We start from the raw sequence: 18,244 nt of genomic DNA on the forward strand, positions 1-18,244 counted from the left end.
CACTTCTCGTATTTCTCGCACTGAGTTGATTTCTCTCCTGAACCACCCCTTATATATATATATATATATATGGTCATCATGATCATTTATATAATATAGATCAAAATTAATTTATTATACCTTATTATTATATTAGCTAGGTAATTGCTGATTGACCATATTACTCTTTCTTGCTAATCAAGGGTTTTCCCTGGGTATGTATAAATATATGGAGAGACTAATTAACATCACATGACATAACCCCAAACCTGTTATTCGGTTTCTCAAGAACTCTAATCCCATCACTAATATACATCCTAAAGGAGAACTCAATAAAGCTGACTATCATATCGTCTAGATCATTCTCATCAGTCATGGCTTCTCTCTCTGTTGTGATAGATATGTTTTAGTCATAGGTTTATCATAATATTCATGTTTACTATTATATACATGAAGAACTAATCAATAAGTATATTTATATATATACATGAAAAAAAAGTTAAAAAGAAAATGAAAAAATAACTACTGATAATAGTTTTTAGAAGAGTCGAACGTGGGCAAGCAAAACTGCTTTTAGTAAGTGGAAAACCTGGACCTTAATCACTGGGACAATGTATAATCCTACTACAATTATCGATCACATGTTTCTAATACCAGAATCTGCATGCTTACAAGTATTTTAGAGTTTTATACGAAGACCTTACTTCTCCGGAGACCTAAAGCCTTAATTTTATCTAACAATACTATTGGGCCGGCCCTACACGTCATGAATCCATCATCATCTTATGCTTTCAATGTATATTTAGGAACTTGTCATATTTCAATCTAATGTTTTGTTGTTTTCGGCATGCTTCTAAATGAAGTTAATAATAACTATTTCAGCACATATGACTCCAATAAAGTTCAAAGCCAGCTTTAAGTACCAAAATATTATGGAATTTGATTTTATGAACAAAAACTATGAAATAAAAAGCCAAAGGGACATATTATAAATTAATTCGAAAATAATTTTATGTATATTTCGGGCCATTGAACCAAATAAAAGTGCTAGATTCCCAATCATACCCTCCACTCTATTTGAAACACCCATGATTGCACCCAACAAACCATTCCTTTTTACCATATAGAAACCTGGGCTTCTAAGGTTAACCCATGAAATCAAATACACAATAACAATAATAAGGATGACCAAATCGCAGCGCAAACCTGTATCATACCGGACATTTTCAGTACCGATTTAGTATCAAGTTTTTCGTGTTATGAAATCGGTACGGTACTAGAATTTTACTGTTTTTTTTCCTTTCGTTACCGGTATTCATTTTTGGTGGTTTTAGAGATTGGTATTTTCAGTACCGATACGTTTGGTACATGTATCGGTACCTAGCTCATCTGTACACAGTAATATACAATTTTATATACTCTAAAATGTTACTTATCTAATAAAAATATACATTTTACATCTGACCTATAAATATTTACTACTTTTAATAATTAATTTTTCTAATAGTTAATTTATTTACGAAAATACTAAACTTTTTTATAGCCTATTACAATGATTAAAGCAAATGAACTGGTGACACCTATTTTGGTTTAATTGTTATTAAAATTAAACAGAATTGTGTTTTCAAAGTATTATCTAATGCATAAATACATTAATTTAATTTGGTTTTGAGTTAGAAGTAATTTTTTATAAGTTCATATATTTCATGGGTTAATATATATTAGTTTTTAAAGCAGAAATTCAATGTTCTATTGATTTTATTACCTTTAATAGTACCCCTAAATCTACTCTAATTATTCACAATTAATCATTTGTTTTAATAATGATCTAGATTAAGATTAAGATCAGTGGCGAATCCAAGACCTTTTTTCAATGGGTTAACTGTTTGAGTCCGTCTTACGGTTCGAGCCGTTTTGATTTTTCAGATCGCTTCGATGGCCTGAGTCGATTAGACGGTTCGGGTCATTCAATGTATCAAGATTGAGATTTTACTAAGATCATCTTTGTTCACTTTCTTATCTTATGACATGTAATGCATAGCAATCAGAAGATTCTTATAATTGCATTCATATGTGTAAGGCCCCGGTGCCCTACATTTCATGTCGGATTTACTCATAAACACAGTTCTACAAATCAAAGTTAACTAAAACTTTCGCGGAAACGTTAACTTCAATCATTCGTTACAAAAACATTCAAACTTGTCTTTTAAACATAACATAAAACATCCTATTTTAAACATCATTTCTTTCATTTTCAGATGTCAGCCGTTCAATCCATGCCATGTGCCGTTCTCATGCTAGCTCATTAAACATATTTACTTGCGTGCATACTAAAAGTCAGCTACGCTGAGTGAGTTCAGTTAATCAGGCAACGTACAATACATTCTCATACATTCACGTATATGTATCCGAAGATACATATTCATACTTAAACCGAACTTCATTCCTGACACTTTATAATTATCCGTAAGAGGACCATTGCATAATATCTATTAGAAGAACAAATACTATTATCCATAGAAGTAACAACTCGTATCATCCATAAAAGGATCTATATAAACTATCCATAGAAGGATCCCTAGATATTATCCATAAAAGGATCCTTAAACGTTACCCATAGAATGAACCCTATATACATTTCATAAAAGGACCACTACATATTATCCATAGAAGGAGTCATATACCTGATCCATAAAAGAAACCAAATTTATTACCCTTAGAAGGAACGCATACTCAATTATATAATATCCGTATAGGGAACGCTAAGAAGGTTCACAGTCCTTATTTACGCTATCACATATCGAGTCTAGGTCCAATAGAAGTTTGGAGGGATTTTCCATCCTAACTTACGATGCCGGACGTAGATTTCACATACCATTCATGTACATGCTTACACGTATCTCACATATTGAATAATTACATCGTAGCATACGAACACTCTAGGTGTTCTTCACATCATTCATCTAACAATCATACTCCTTAACGATACGTGCAATATCCGAAGATCGTTCACGCACGGACATACATTCGTTCATTACATCATACATTATATCACATGTATCATATATAGCATACACTTACCACTTAAGTTAAGTGTATTAATATTCACATCAAGTATGCACACAGCCTCAAAAACATAACAAGGAAATGGGCTAGAAACTCACATGAACTCCGTTCCTCTCAGAGTTAATGGTAACTCCTTTCTTTAACTGGGCACATCTAACCGTATAGCAATTACACGTATCAATTAAATATCACTATCCATATCGTATTTCTAGTTTAATATAACCCTCAACGAACGGGGGTCCGGGGGCAGCGCCCCTGGCAGCAGCCCTAGCGGGGTCCAAGGGGCAGAGCCATTTTCACTAACTGTTCTTAACAAAATTTCCATTAGAATTCTTAATAATATTTGATTGCTAACTCATTCGCTATGACATTCGCTAACTCATTCGTTATGATGAATGACTTTATTCGTTATAACGAATGGTCTGATTCGTTAAGAAATCTTCATTCTGGTCTAAGTGTCATTCGCTATGCCAATCGCTATGACGAATGGTCCCATTCGTTATGAAGAATGGCCTGATCTGTTTATAACGAACGACTAAGGCCATTCATGCTTTCATTGAGACGGATGTAAGGCTCATTCGTGACAGGAGCACACGAAGGTACCTATAACAATGGATTGCTTCGCTATCTGATCATAACGAATGAATGGGTAACGAATGAATATACCATTCATGACTTCTACATGACGAATGGGAGGCTCATTCGTTACCGGAACATACGAGCGTTCCTTATTCGTTATGGCTGACTAACGAATGATCAGTTATTCGCTCAATCATGACGAATGAGCATCAGTTCTAGCCAACACTTTGACTCATAGGTCAAAGTCAAAATCGTCAAGAACACCAAACAGTTAACATATTCTGGATTTGCAATTAACACTCAAATCGCGATGAAACAACACGAGTTTGGTATTAATAGACTCGCAATCACAGCGTCTATAAACCCCAATCAAACAAACATCTAAACATCACATTTTAATGGCATATTTGATCGATGTTTACACCTGGTTCATCACACAATCAATTACCCTATCAAATGTTAACGGATTTCATTGAAAATCATTGCGTCTGATTCGTTTTTTACCAATTATACATAGATCTAATATTGCTAAACCAGCCGACAAGTGTTTCGTTATAAACGTACCTTTAAACGAGTCAATCTACGAATACGATCTAGTCTTGATATCGTTTTGGCTCGTTACGATGTTCTAACACTATCAAGCTCGGGTTCTCACCTTCGGATCTTGGTTCGGGATAAAGGAGGGTGTTTGTGTGTGTTTTTCAAGGTGTAGGCTATGGTGTAGAGGTGGATCAAAATGGAAAGGATTAGGGTTTAAGGGGTATTCATACTCCCTTAAGCCCATGGACCTTCGGCCCATCTTTCTTTTTTTGGTCCATATTTAATTCCATTTGATTGGCCTACTTAACCTATCTTTATTATTTTATTATTTCTCTACTAATTCAAGTAAAATTTTCCATCATAAATAAATAATATATTAAACTTTATTCTTGAAAATTTTGGGATGTTACAATATAAGTACCAGTTGCTACATATAGCAATTATTCATATTGTGTCGGCTTTAGTAGACATGAGTTACATAATTTTGTGCAAAGTAAACATATATTAGCTAAGCGAATGAATGTCACGGCTTTTGAACTTGGGCCAAGCATAAAAAGCAAGAAACAAACACCAATGATTAAGTAACCCGTCTTAAAAAAATAAAAGAAACTATTAAAGGGGAGAATTGAACCCAGGTTCTCACAGTGACAAAGCAAGGTGTTTACCATTAGAGAATGGTTAACTTTGATTATGTGTTCACTTACAATTTATATATGAGTTCACTTTCATATTTTTATATTTGTGTTCTATATAAAATCCGAAACTCAGTGAGTTCCTGTAAACCCGCACACGATTACCAAGATCCACCCCTAATTAAGATGATTATTGACGTTACTTGTGCATTATTAACGATTATATGTAATAAACATGCCCTAAACATTTAATGATCATCTTAAGTTATAACACCAACTCCAACATACAAGTTAAAGATCAAGTTTATACCACATAAAAATAAAATATTTGTTATACGTGCTCATATGAAGATAACAAGTACTTCACAAACATGGAAAATCAACATTAAATAATGTTGTGATTTTAAAAAATAAACTAATTACTTAAACAAACTTAAGTAATATAAAATGAGATATTGGTTTTTAATACTTTAACTTTCACTAACTTGTTGATAACACTCCCAACTCACGATTATCTCCTACCACTTCCAACTTGTAATTTGTTTTTTCCTGTCACTCCCAAACATAACGGGCTCTAACCCTGTTAATTTTATTGATGACGTGGCTTTTTTAATAATTTATTTTTAAAACTAAATACATTCTCTCTCTACACAACAAACTACAACTTGATATCTTTATCCCTTCTTTACTCTTTCTCTCTCTATACACAACTACCACCACACCATCACCATGTGGCACCATTTCACCACCACCACAACATCACTCAACCAAAATAACAAACCCATTTATAGCTCGCCGAGACCGGGGCCTCAACTCTCAATAGAAGTGTTGGCCTGAATCAATGGAGGAACAAACTCAAAACTCTTAAATCAACACAAAAATCCCCTTAACATCCGCTCAAATGTGGCCATCAACAATTTATTATAATAACAAACAATTATTTTCCCTATATTTTTTAATCAAAAACAATAATTCCACCATTCAGACTCAAAGATTCAAAATGAAACAACTTGAGTGGCAGCCGGACCTTGCGGCTAGCGCCGAAAATAATTTTAAATGATTTGAACTTAGTATAAAGGGAGACGAGTAAGGTTCCAAATTGGCAGAAATGGAAACCACAGCCACCATGTCGTAAACAACCCACATCGCCTGATTCATTTTTTGGTGGTGCTCGTTTATCGTATTTGAACCAATGTCTTTCTGGTGGTACCTCTCAAATTGGTTTAAGATTTTGAAATTAAGGGTTTTGATATTTGGGGGAGAGGAAATGTTAGCTGGGGGTGGGGTGGCTTGGATGCTTGGGTAGGACGGTGTGATGGTGGTTAGGTGGTGGGTGTTCCGGTAGGGTTATTATTAACTGATAAGTGAAAGTTGAGAGTATTAAAACCAATATCCTTTAGGATTGGGCTTTTTATTCAAAAGGGGGTGACGGTGTAACTTGTTGCCCGCTTATCCACCTCTTTATTGTAATTGGATTATTTTATTTAATATATGAAATTTCCATCTAAACAAAAAAATAAACAAAAACAAAATAAATGATTTTGAATTATAATGCAAGAATAAGACAAAACTAAGTTATTCTAAAAAATTTAACATATTTCTCTTGTAAGACATTCTCATCCCTTCTTTTATCTTTAAATTCAAAATTACATTAAAAATTACTACTTTTTTTCTCTCATATTCAATTAAATAATATTTTTTTTATACATTTATCATTACATTTTAGTCTTTCTTCCACTTACAACCACTTTTAACAAATATTAAAAAATAATAGAGGGTGAACAACAGTTTTTCAAAAATATAGAAAAATTATTGCATTTTCTCTCTATTCTACTCATAACACCATAAACCACTCTTTACATTATAAAATTCCCCTCACAAAAAATATGGCTTTTTACAAGAATGTAAGAACACATCCATTTAACCAATATAAACAAATGCATCCATGCTAAAAGATCTTTGAATTGGACTTATATGATATAGTAGCATATGGTACTCAAAAGAAAGTTTAAATCACTGGAAAATATGTTGTAAAAGTGGACACGACCAAGAATAAAGATCACAAACAGTAGGAGATAGACTAAGTAAGGCTAGTCGTCCACAACCAATGGATCAACTGTTGGATCATCCGTCATAATCTAGTTTTGATTCCTTATCTTGTGATGTTTTACCTATAAATGAATCTTTGCAAACAATTTTTTTCACCATTTTCCCCTAACCTTTCATATAACATTACTAAAAATATTTTTCTTTAAGATGCTTTAATTCTAACAACCATTTAAAGAAAAGGGATAAAATATAAGAAAAACAAAAAGAAGAAAGTGTTCAAAACAATCATCCTTCTACTCTTCTATTGTTGAAGGGCATCACCATTGGGACTAGTGATTCGCTTTTGAGTGTTCATCATTTGTTTATGTTTCAAGGACAGTAGCATCATCTTGATATGGTGTGGAAACATCGTAGAGGGTTAGGAACACTATCTTGATATAGTGTTGTTGTGATGAGAGTTTGCTCACTCAAGTAATAACAGCTGTAGCATAATTTTAACCCCAAACCATTGTCGCCTTTGCGTGGCTCAAAACCCTAGACGCCGCACAACTGCAAACCAAAACGTCGCATGGAACTCACGGTGACAACCATATTCCTCGATCGGTGAAACAATGGCAAATGCGAGTGGAACTGTCCTCGATCGGTGAATAGTTGGCTTCACTTTTGAACCTTGAACCAGACAATGAACTTATGGTGTCATGGTTTATTATTTAAGGGATTTTCTAACACGTGCCATAAAGGCAGTATGTAAGAAACATTAATTATGGGAATATTATTGTTAAAACTATAATTTTATATTAAATTATATTCAGCTTTTAATAACTACCATATTTAATACTATATTTTTCCATCATAAATCTTATCTCCATTCATGACTATTTAATAAAATTTTTCTAATTATCTCTAAAATTATTATTCATCTCTCACAATTATTTTATTCATTTATATGTATAGAATATTCAATATGAAAGTGACTTTTGAAATTCCTATAACATCTCCAAGTGTTAAACCAACTCAAGATCAACTTGCTCTAGAAATTCAATATACGGCCTTCAAAGAAGATGACAAAAGTTTTATTGTCAAGCATTACAAAGCGGCTCGATGGCATAAGGTGGTTTGGGATGGTAAGATGGCTTAATGCACTTGCAAAAACTTTGAATTTGTCGAGATATTTTGTTGTCATGTTTGAGTGTTCTTCTCCATACGGGCTGCTATGAACTTCCTTTTATTGGCTATCACAATAGAGACGAGAAGAGTCTCAATTCAATAACGTCTCTCAATTACACCAAGAAGGAACTTTGGATATAAGATCATCTTTTACGGAAAACAATGTTTCTATAACTAATGCAATTGAGTTGGTTCAACACTTGGAGATGTTATAGGAATTTCAAAAATCACTTTCAATTTGAATATTCTTTACATATAAATGAATATAAAAATGATGGGAGATTAAATAGTAATTTTAGAGGGAATTAGAAAAAATTATTTAGTAGTCATCAATGGAGGTAAGATTTAAGAGAGAATCATATAATGTTAATTTGGTTGTTATTAATAGATGAATGTAATTAATATAAAACTATAATTTTAACAGGACTATTCTCATAATTAATGTTTCTTACATGTGCCCTTAGAATACATGTTAGAAAATCCCATAATTTTAAATACCTTATTAAACTTTATGATGCTTAAAATTTTAATAATGACAATGTCACCTTGCATATATTATGAGTTTTATAGAGTTAAGTTATTCAATAAAGTGAGACAAAATAAGAAAGATGAGATTACAGTCACACAAAAAATTCACTCAAAAATAAAAATAAAAAAATAATAAGAAAAGTCATAACTCAAAATTTAATGAAAAATATGAAAAAAGGTAAAAACACAAAAATGCTTTCAGCATCTACCTCGTTTCTTTATAAAGGACAAAATGTTGAGGGAAAAATATCATTGCCTATTTTTCTTAATATTGTGTTATATTTTATTCGACATTGTGTTATATATTGCGATCTATTGTGTCATTTTTTAGTTATAATTGTGTCTTTTGTTCATTTTCGCCATTGGGTCTTTAATCTCGGCATTGTGTCTTTTCATCGTTATTTTTTTTATTTGAATTATTTTTGGAACGAGAATGACGGAGAAAACATTTGAATTTTTAAGTTTTTTTTCGTTTTTTATTTATATTTTGAGCTATGATTTTTTTTTGAATTTTTTTGTGTGGCCACAAATCCTTCTCACACTTATCATTTTTGTCTTCCTTTGTATTTTAACCTCACCATTTATTTTTATATTTGGGTTTAAAAAAATTCTTTAATAAACAACTTGTAGGTTTCGCACTAGCTCATCTTTTAGCTTATGTTGTTGGACTCGGTCTGCCCAAGACACATATTATAATTGATGTGGTTAGTACGTTATGATCCAAGTCGGGTCATACCCAATAACAAGTTAGACAAACACGATGATGTTTATTTAAGATATTATCTAACAAATATATATCAACACTTAGAATATTTGAAAATTGGGTTTCTAAATATTTGCACTTGTAAAATAAATAAATTATATGGATATTTTATGTTATGAGAGATTTTGCATTTTGCATGTTACTTGTAATGTTATTTAATTTGGTTAGATTACAATATGCAAGACTTATTACATTTTGCATATACTATGTTATTTAAGTTGGTTAAATAACAACATGCAAAGCATATTGGATATTGCATGATTCTTGAATTATATTATGTTACATTATAACATAAGTAGTAAATATAAGTTTTGAGTTTGAAATGTTTGGGTGGGAATCCAATTTGGCAGCCCCCTTCCCCCCCCCCCCCCTCTCTCTCATCACTTTACTACTTTATAATTCCAAGGCATGCATTAGAATCCATTGATTGTCTTGTGAGGTGCATTGGTTGCACCCTTTTTCTCGCTCACACACACAAGAAGCAAGAAAATTTCTCTCTTCTTTGTCTCTAATTTCGGCCAAGGGTAAGAGGAACAAGGAGGAGTTTTCAAGTGAAAATTTTAGCATAACAAGTGTGTTTGTTGGAAGCTTGAACGGTATACAAGCTTGAGTGTCTTCTATCTTGAAGACTCGCCATTCATATCTTCATCTTCTTCATTTTCTTGGACTCTTGAAGGTATATTATATAAACACCCTATGGTTGTTTATATCGGTAAGCATGCAAATTCGTATAAGGATCCGGGGCTTGGGTTTTTGCATATAAAATCGGTTTCATATTCATCTAATTAACCAGATTTAAAACTTATTTATCCGCTGCGTTTTTCATATAAATGAGATTATATGACTTTGTTAATCTTGTTAATACCCAACAATGGCATCAAGAGCCGCTTATACGGATACATGATTATATAGATTTAAAATTTTTGGGTTTTATGGTGTGGTTCACCATATGGCCGAAAGTTTTGGGGATTTTGGTTACCCCTTGGTTTTTCAATACTATAGTTTACATGCATGTGGTAATATTGAATAATTAAGTCATATGGATGATTGATTATTTTGTTTGGACAAAAACCCAAAGTTTTTGGTTTGCTTAACCTTGGCCAAAAACTTCAAGGGTTAAAAGGGGAACCATTTTGGATTTGCACTTCTTTCATATTTGGATATGTATTTGCATGTTCATAACCTATCCATGACCTTGTGTTTGGATGTGTGTTTGTGTTGTGATTTATTCAATTATTCAATATGGTTGTAATATTCATTTATTTGGGTTTGTAATCTATTTATTCATTTCATATTGGTTTGTAATAATAAGTAGATTACTTGTATTTCTTTTACTAGAAAAAAATGTACTAGGATTTTTTATTTTTTTTTCTTGTACAAGAAGATGCCCAAGAAATTAGGGTTATGGTTTGGGCCTTAATGGACCTCATAGTCCAAGATGGGATTTTAGCCTAGTGACCAAAACCCAAACTTGGTGGCCCAAGAAAGCTAGGAGCTTAAGTTGGAGCCCAAATAGAAGCCCAAATAAAGTGGAAGAGTCACAACTCAAGGTGGAAACTTGAAACATTTGGGTGCTGCTTCAAGTGGGAGTTCACCGACACATGCCTTGTGTCATTATCGTCCCTTAGGAGAGACCTTTTGGCACACTTGTTTCGGTCAACAAGTGTTGTCAAGCTTAGGTGGCTATAGTTAAAAACTTGTGGTTGTTTTATTTATGCATGTTTGGTTGTTTTATGTTTTGCATATGGATTGTTAATTTATAATCAACAACTTGCATAAAATTGGTTCCTTAGAAATCATTAGGTAATAAAAATGGTTTTATTAAAGGTGAATGATTTCACAATAAAATGGGTTTGACGTAAAGGAACTTTGAAAATTGGTTTTCAAATAAAGTACCATGCATTTGAATGCATGCAAATGCAAGGTATGCAAATAGTTTTCCAATCTGAAATTTCAAAAACGTAAATCCATTTTAAAACAAGTTTAATACCATCCTTCTAAACAACACTCGAGTCACTTGGGAACTCGATATGGGATAAAGGTCACCTAACCACATTGGAGGAAAATTGTGAGTTTGTGGTGGGTTTGCCATATTTTTGGGACAAAGGTCACCTAACCACTTGTATGTGCAAACTCACACGTGTGTGTAAGTAGGACGACTTGATTTGGAAATCATGTGAACAGGGTCACCGAAGCATGGCGTGCAATGGTGTTGATGGGATTAAACATGCCAACTAAACATAAGATGTTTAACTGATCCCATAAAACTAAAAGTTACAAAGGGTTGCAATCGTCAAACATTGACTACCTTGTTTGTAACATCCCGAAATTTCTAAGAATAATATTTAATATATTATTTATAATGGAAAAGTTTACTTGAGTTAGTAGAGATATAATAATAAATATAATAATAAAGATAGAAGATGATAGGCAAATTAAATGGAATTATTTATGAACCAAAAAGGAAAGATAGGCCTAAGGCCCATGGTTTAAGGAGCTAAATACCCCTTAAACCTTAATCCTTTCCATTTTCATCCATCTCTACACCATAGCCTATACCTTTAAAAATACACACACTTAAACCAAACACTCTATACACTAATCATTTCAACGATCCAAGACCAACCGAAGGTAAGAAATTATTTATCTCAGCTGACCCAACATATTAGAACCCGACACCGCAGCCCCGTGATGTCGTATGAGTTGTTTGGATCTAGATCTAGCTTTATTCGGGTGTTTAATCAAACAAAAACAAGCTTAACGACCACCTTAGCTCAGATTCGGACACCCCGAAGCTACCAAGGTCATAAACGATCAAACCCCGACCAACCGTGGTGGTTAACAGCGGCTGACGGCGCAGGAATCGAAGAAAAAGCTAAAAAAACGCGTGAATAAGGAGCTGAGCAGAACTTATACGCCGTATAAGTTTATACAACATATAATTTGCATGGCCGTATAAGTATGAAGCGGCATGTATGTATAAGCAGTATGTATGTATGATTATAGCGCATAAGTATGCAGCGTATACGTATGCATGTAACGTGTATGTATGACTTATATGCTAAGAACTTACACGATACAGGACTTATGCACTAGCTAACTTATACGCCGGATTGACTTATGCGCCAAGACAACTTACACGTTAGATAGAACTTATACATTGGATGACTTACACGCCAGGAAAGGAACTTATATGCTCTAATTGACTTATACGCCAGTGGACATATACACTTAAAATGATTTTATAAAATAAGCGAAAGATAAACAACGTATACGCACGTAAACGATAGATATGGATTTGTATGACATATGAGCTAAAGATAAGTAAATAATTAATAATGAAAGGTAACTTTTAAAATGAAGATTTGATTTGATTAAATAGTTGAACTTCAGTTTTCTGATAAGGTTTTTAGTAAAGACTTATTAATGAAAATATAATTTTTCCAAGCTCACCTGACAGCTTAACCCCAGCCAGGGGCTCTGTCCCTTGGACCCTTCTAGGGCCTGCCGCCCATAGAACCCTGCTGTCAGGGGCGCTACCCCCGGACCCCCGTATCTAGGGGTTACAATAACCTAGAAATATGATATGAATAGTGCTAGTTAATTGATACATGTAATTGTTATACAATTAGCCGCACCCAATTAAGGAAGGAGTTACCATTAACTCTGAAAGGAATCGCTTACATGTGAGTTTCTAGCCCCATTTTCTTGTTTTATTTTCGGGGCTATGTGCATACTCGATGTGAATAGTTAATACACTTACCTTAAGTGGTAAGTGTATGCCATATATAATATGTGTGATAGATATCGAGGTTATGAGTGAATGCTTATCGGTACGTGAACGATATTCGGATATTGCACGTATCGCCAAGGAAGTTAAGTGTAATTGTGTATAAAATATGTATGAATGATAACGCAGGATATGTATGAAATCGTATGAGTGATAGTATGAATGTATGGTTGTGCGAATGTAGGGAACATACCCTAATAATATATGCGAATGTAGGGAACAAACCCTAACAATATTTGCGAATGAAGGGAATAGACCCTAATAATATCTGCGAATGAAGGGAACAGACCCTAATAATATCCGCGAATGAAGGGAACAGACCTTTATAATATCTGCAAATTTTATAGGGCAAAATTCTCTTAAATTATAATAATGTAAGTGTGAAAGAAGGAATGAACAGGTTAAGTAAGAAATATGTATACGTCAGTATGTGGATGTATTGTATGTCACATGTTTTAACTAGAACTCACTCAGCGAAGCTGACTTTAGGTATGCACGTGGATAAATAGACTGAAGCAGCTAGCTTGAGGGAGACACATGACAGGAACTGAGGAAGCTGGCATATGAAGATTTGTCATGTGTTTAATAAAGATATTTTTATGTTATGTTTTTAAAGACAAGTTTGAATGTTTTGTAACGAATGATTGAAGTTTTATTATTTCCGCGAAATTTTCAATTAACTATGATATTTAGAACTGTGTTTATGAGTAATCCAACGAAAATGTAGGGCACCGGTATCGGGGCCTTACATTGTTAATTTAATAGTAGGATAAAGGTCTCCTAACTAGTATGTGAATGTAGCATTGGGTTCTAGATTTTAATCATTAATTGTCTTGGAGACATAAAGGGTATTAACGATTAAAATTGATTAATGATATCAAAAATACTAAAACTGAGCTTTGTTAAATTATGTAGATGGCCGCGATCAACAATCCACCTAACGAAATTATCCCACCCGTGCATAACCTATCACTAACAACTATACTTGATAAGGATCATCATAACTACAATGGTTTTATGGATTGGTATCGAAACTTGAGAATTGTTCTCAAGCAAGAAAAGAAATCCTACATATTGGACTATCCTATTCTCGGTGAACCAAACATTGACGATTTAGATGCCTATAACGATTGGTTGAAATACACCGAGGATTCGCCACAAGTTTCTTGTCTCATGTTGGGAACTATGATTCCTGAAATTCAAAAGGACTTTGAAAATCATGGGGCATATGACATGATCACCCAACTAAAGGAAATGTTCCTTCCTCAAGCTAGGGTGGAACGCTTCGAAATGGTTCGAGCGCTTCATGCATATCGTATTGAAGAAACCCAATCGGTGAAGAGGCATCACCCGGAACCTAAAGCAAAGGTTGCTAAAGGTAAGGGATACGTCAAGGATAAGTTCAATGGAAATGCTAAAGAGGAACCACTCAAACCAAAAGAAAAGAAGCTAAAGGTTAGCTTAGGTGACCCGTGCTTTGGTTGTGGTGAGATAGGACATTGGAAGAGGGATTGCCCAACCTATCTCGAAGAGTTGAAAGACAAGAGGAATGTTGGGCAAACCTCGGGTACAACTTTCATAATCCATATTGATCTTAATGTTATTTCTTCTAACATATGGGTATTGGATACCAGATGTGGAACTCATATTTACAATTTGTTGCAAGAGTTTGGTGTGTGTCTCTGGGGTGTTTCTTTCTACGGGACTCACAACTATACTTTAATTTTAAAACGGAAATTCCTAATAGCACCACACACAACCGGCAAGTGTACCGATCGTATGTAGCATAGACCTAAGAAGTCCGGGTATCGAACACAAGGACACGTGCAAACGCCTATGATTACTAACCCTAGACAATACCTCCCTAAGAATAATAATTTTAATTAGATTTTAAATAATTAAAACTACTTGACCTAATTTATTTGGCTATATTAATTAACAGGAGTAACTGAACTGATAGACAAAACTTTCCTAAAATAGAGACTTAACTGACCGTGACTGACAATGGAGAAAACATCTACCTAGGTAAGACTCAAATGGACGGTCTGACGAGCAAATGATTGAATGATCTCATGACACCGGTATCTAAAGATGACACAACTAAGGTTCTCTCAAGCGAGCTAGATCACCTCTCGGTCTCACTAACAAACCCTAACTTACACTTTATTGATTTTAAAAATAAACTGGAAGCTAAGGTGTTCTAATACCGACTCTCCTCTCGGACTCACCAATACTTGAGCCTAATGGAAATGAATACTACACAACAAAGGATTGAGGAACAATTTAGTTTAACACAAATTAGACCAACTAATCGCTCACAAACCCAATCCCGACAAGAACCGAACTCACTCTCGCCAAATTCTAATCCTAGCATGCAAAGGCTAAGAGACGACTCTACTTCTTATCACCTCTCTGTCTCTAAGAAGGTGTTTACTCACTGAATTTTACCAAAACACACTCAACAAAACCCTACGGTTGTACCTACCGCAAACAAATTCTAAACACCAAGTAAAAAAATCAAACAAGCAACAATTAATCAAAACAAAATCAACCAATCTAAGCATGAGGTCATTAAGATATTATTAATAAATTTCCAGCAAGTAAACACATCCTAAATCAATATTAAACCAAAATTTCCAATAACAATTCAAGTCTTTTGATCAAACAATCCATAATACTCATTAAACTTGAACAATTATCATTAAACCTAGGTAGAACTAACAATTTAAGCCGGACAAGTTATTTGAACAACATCATATACTCAATAAAACATTCATATTACTCATCCAAATCATAAGTAAACTCATTCAACAATAAAGTATAATCAAGCACAACTTAATCCTTAACTCAATTGCAAAAGAAATCAATTCTATTATAAAAAAACAAAGTAAATATGAACCATAAACCAAACCAAAGTATATGGGGATGAAGTATAAATCTATTGGCTGTGAAAAAAACTTAGAAACACTTGTAATCTTGGCTGCAACACTCCTTTCTTCCTTGAACTTGAAGCTGCTGATCGAAATTCTCACAAGGATTGGGGTTTATAATTTGTTTTCCTTCTTTTGTTCTTAGTGTAGCTGCTGATTCAGCCAAAATGGGGCTCTATGGGCTGCTAGGGTTTGTTATTTTATGTTATTAAATAATAAAACATGCATGGGCTTCACACAAATGGACACGGGCCGGACCTTTAACTTGGTTCTTCAAGCATAGTGCATAAAAGGCCTCTAAGTGTCTTGAAAAGCTCGGTTGTTTGTCTCTTTAAACCCGTAACCTAAAAAATACATATTCATGTAATATCATACTAAAACAAGTTAAAAACATTAAATATTAGAAAAATAAGCGATTAAAACAATGATAAATAGTGCGAAAAACTAGTGTGTTTTACAACACATCAGAGTTCAAAAGAAGTAAACATTTCAAGAAAGGAGATTGAAGTCTCTTCATGGGCAACGGAGTAAAAGTTGTTGTCAAAGCCCAAGGAGACTACATTTTGACGCTTCCAAGTGGTTTGGAAGTTGTTTTTGTAGGTTCCCAGCCGGATCTACACAGGAGTATCTCGTAACACGAGGGTGCGGAATCCCCACGTAATACGATACGAGCGTAAGATATATAATACGTTGAGACGATACACAAACACACGTTACAATACTAATAAACACGTTTGTATTGCAACACTTCAACACGTGATCTCAATTATCACAATACACATTCTGAAAAAATTTTCCAAAACCAAGCCGAAGTGAGGATATATAAGCCTCGACAACTTCGCCTAACATACTAGGCGAAATTGTCATAACTTCGCTTGTCACCAAGTTCGCCTACATCCCAGGCGAACTTGTGTAATACAATATTCAAACCAAAACAAACTATCTAAAACGATTACAGACACATACAAAACACGAGATACTGAACTACTGACATTATGCACCAACAGACTCCCCCTTGGCAGTAGCTTCATATCTCTATCTTCATTCTCGTGTCTAGTAATCCCAAAAATCTCGTGTCACTCGTCTTCAAGCATGAACGCCCTGTCTTACACAGACAGAGACCACCCTCTGGTATTTCTTGGCTTCATCTTTCCATGCAGGAATATAGAATATCTCTTATCGTTTAGCACCTGCAAGTCAGCTTGAGACAAATTTACCAAGTGCATGGGATCATACACTCTTAGAATCTCCTGTTCGTCTTCATCTTCCATAACTGCTTCAGCTGTTTGGCTATCAACGTACCACCACTTGAGACTCTTTAACACATCCTTGGGCATTGTCTTCATCGGCACTTCTTTCAAACACCGAATCAGCTTATATTTCATTACCATCCAAGGTTTGCCATCCGCTCTCATTCCTATTTCCTTGTCTTCAACTAGCTTCCCTTTTTGAGGCTTTAACAACTCAAACTTCATCTCTTTCACACTTTCTTTCCACACAATCTTCCCAATTATTCTAGCCATATTGTCATCACTCCTGTTAATCAATATCAATCTAGCCAAATCCTTCACCTCACACTCAGGCAAGGTATTGAGAGATCTCAACGTCCTCTTAAAATACTGAATCCCATCAAAGCGTTTAATCACAAATAACTTCATCTGCTCATCATACAACCAGCAAATAATACCTTTCTTCGACTCAGCATACCCTTTGATATTGTAACTCTTTTTGAACATAGTTGGGACCGCTAGCTTCTTTGTCTTAACAAACCACTGAGCATAGCCTTCTTTCCATCTCGGCTATTCTTCCCACTCAAACTCATCTGACACATCCATATCTTGACTCACATGCACCTTGTCAACGTCTGGAATATCATGTTCTACACTATCATCCACAATCTCACCTTCTTCTATCTCACTATCAATCACAATCTGTTCTCCTATCTTTTCAATCTCCTCACTAGTTAACACATCATCATCATCCACCATTTCCTCATCATCCACAACCACAACATCTTCACCACCTGCTCCACCTGCTGTACCAGTTGACTCCCCCTGAGATGTGGAAGTCCCAAGAGTTTGTTCAGTTCTTGGCTACTCACCACCTGCACCTTTCGATGCATTGGGATCATCATCTCTATCATGAATCTTCTTTGTTCTCAACTCGTCTCCCTTGCAGCTCGTCTCCCCCTGAGATGCTAAGAACTGTTTTAGAGCATCAA

Source organism: Bidens hawaiensis, unplaced genomic scaffold (genome assembly GCF_021521415.1).
Source record: "Bidens hawaiensis isolate Kalapana, Puna unplaced genomic scaffold, B.hawaiensis_p1.1 tig00001265_1, whole genome shotgun sequence".
Classification (NCBI taxonomy): domain Eukaryota; kingdom Viridiplantae; phylum Streptophyta; class Magnoliopsida; order Asterales; family Asteraceae; genus Bidens; species Bidens hawaiensis.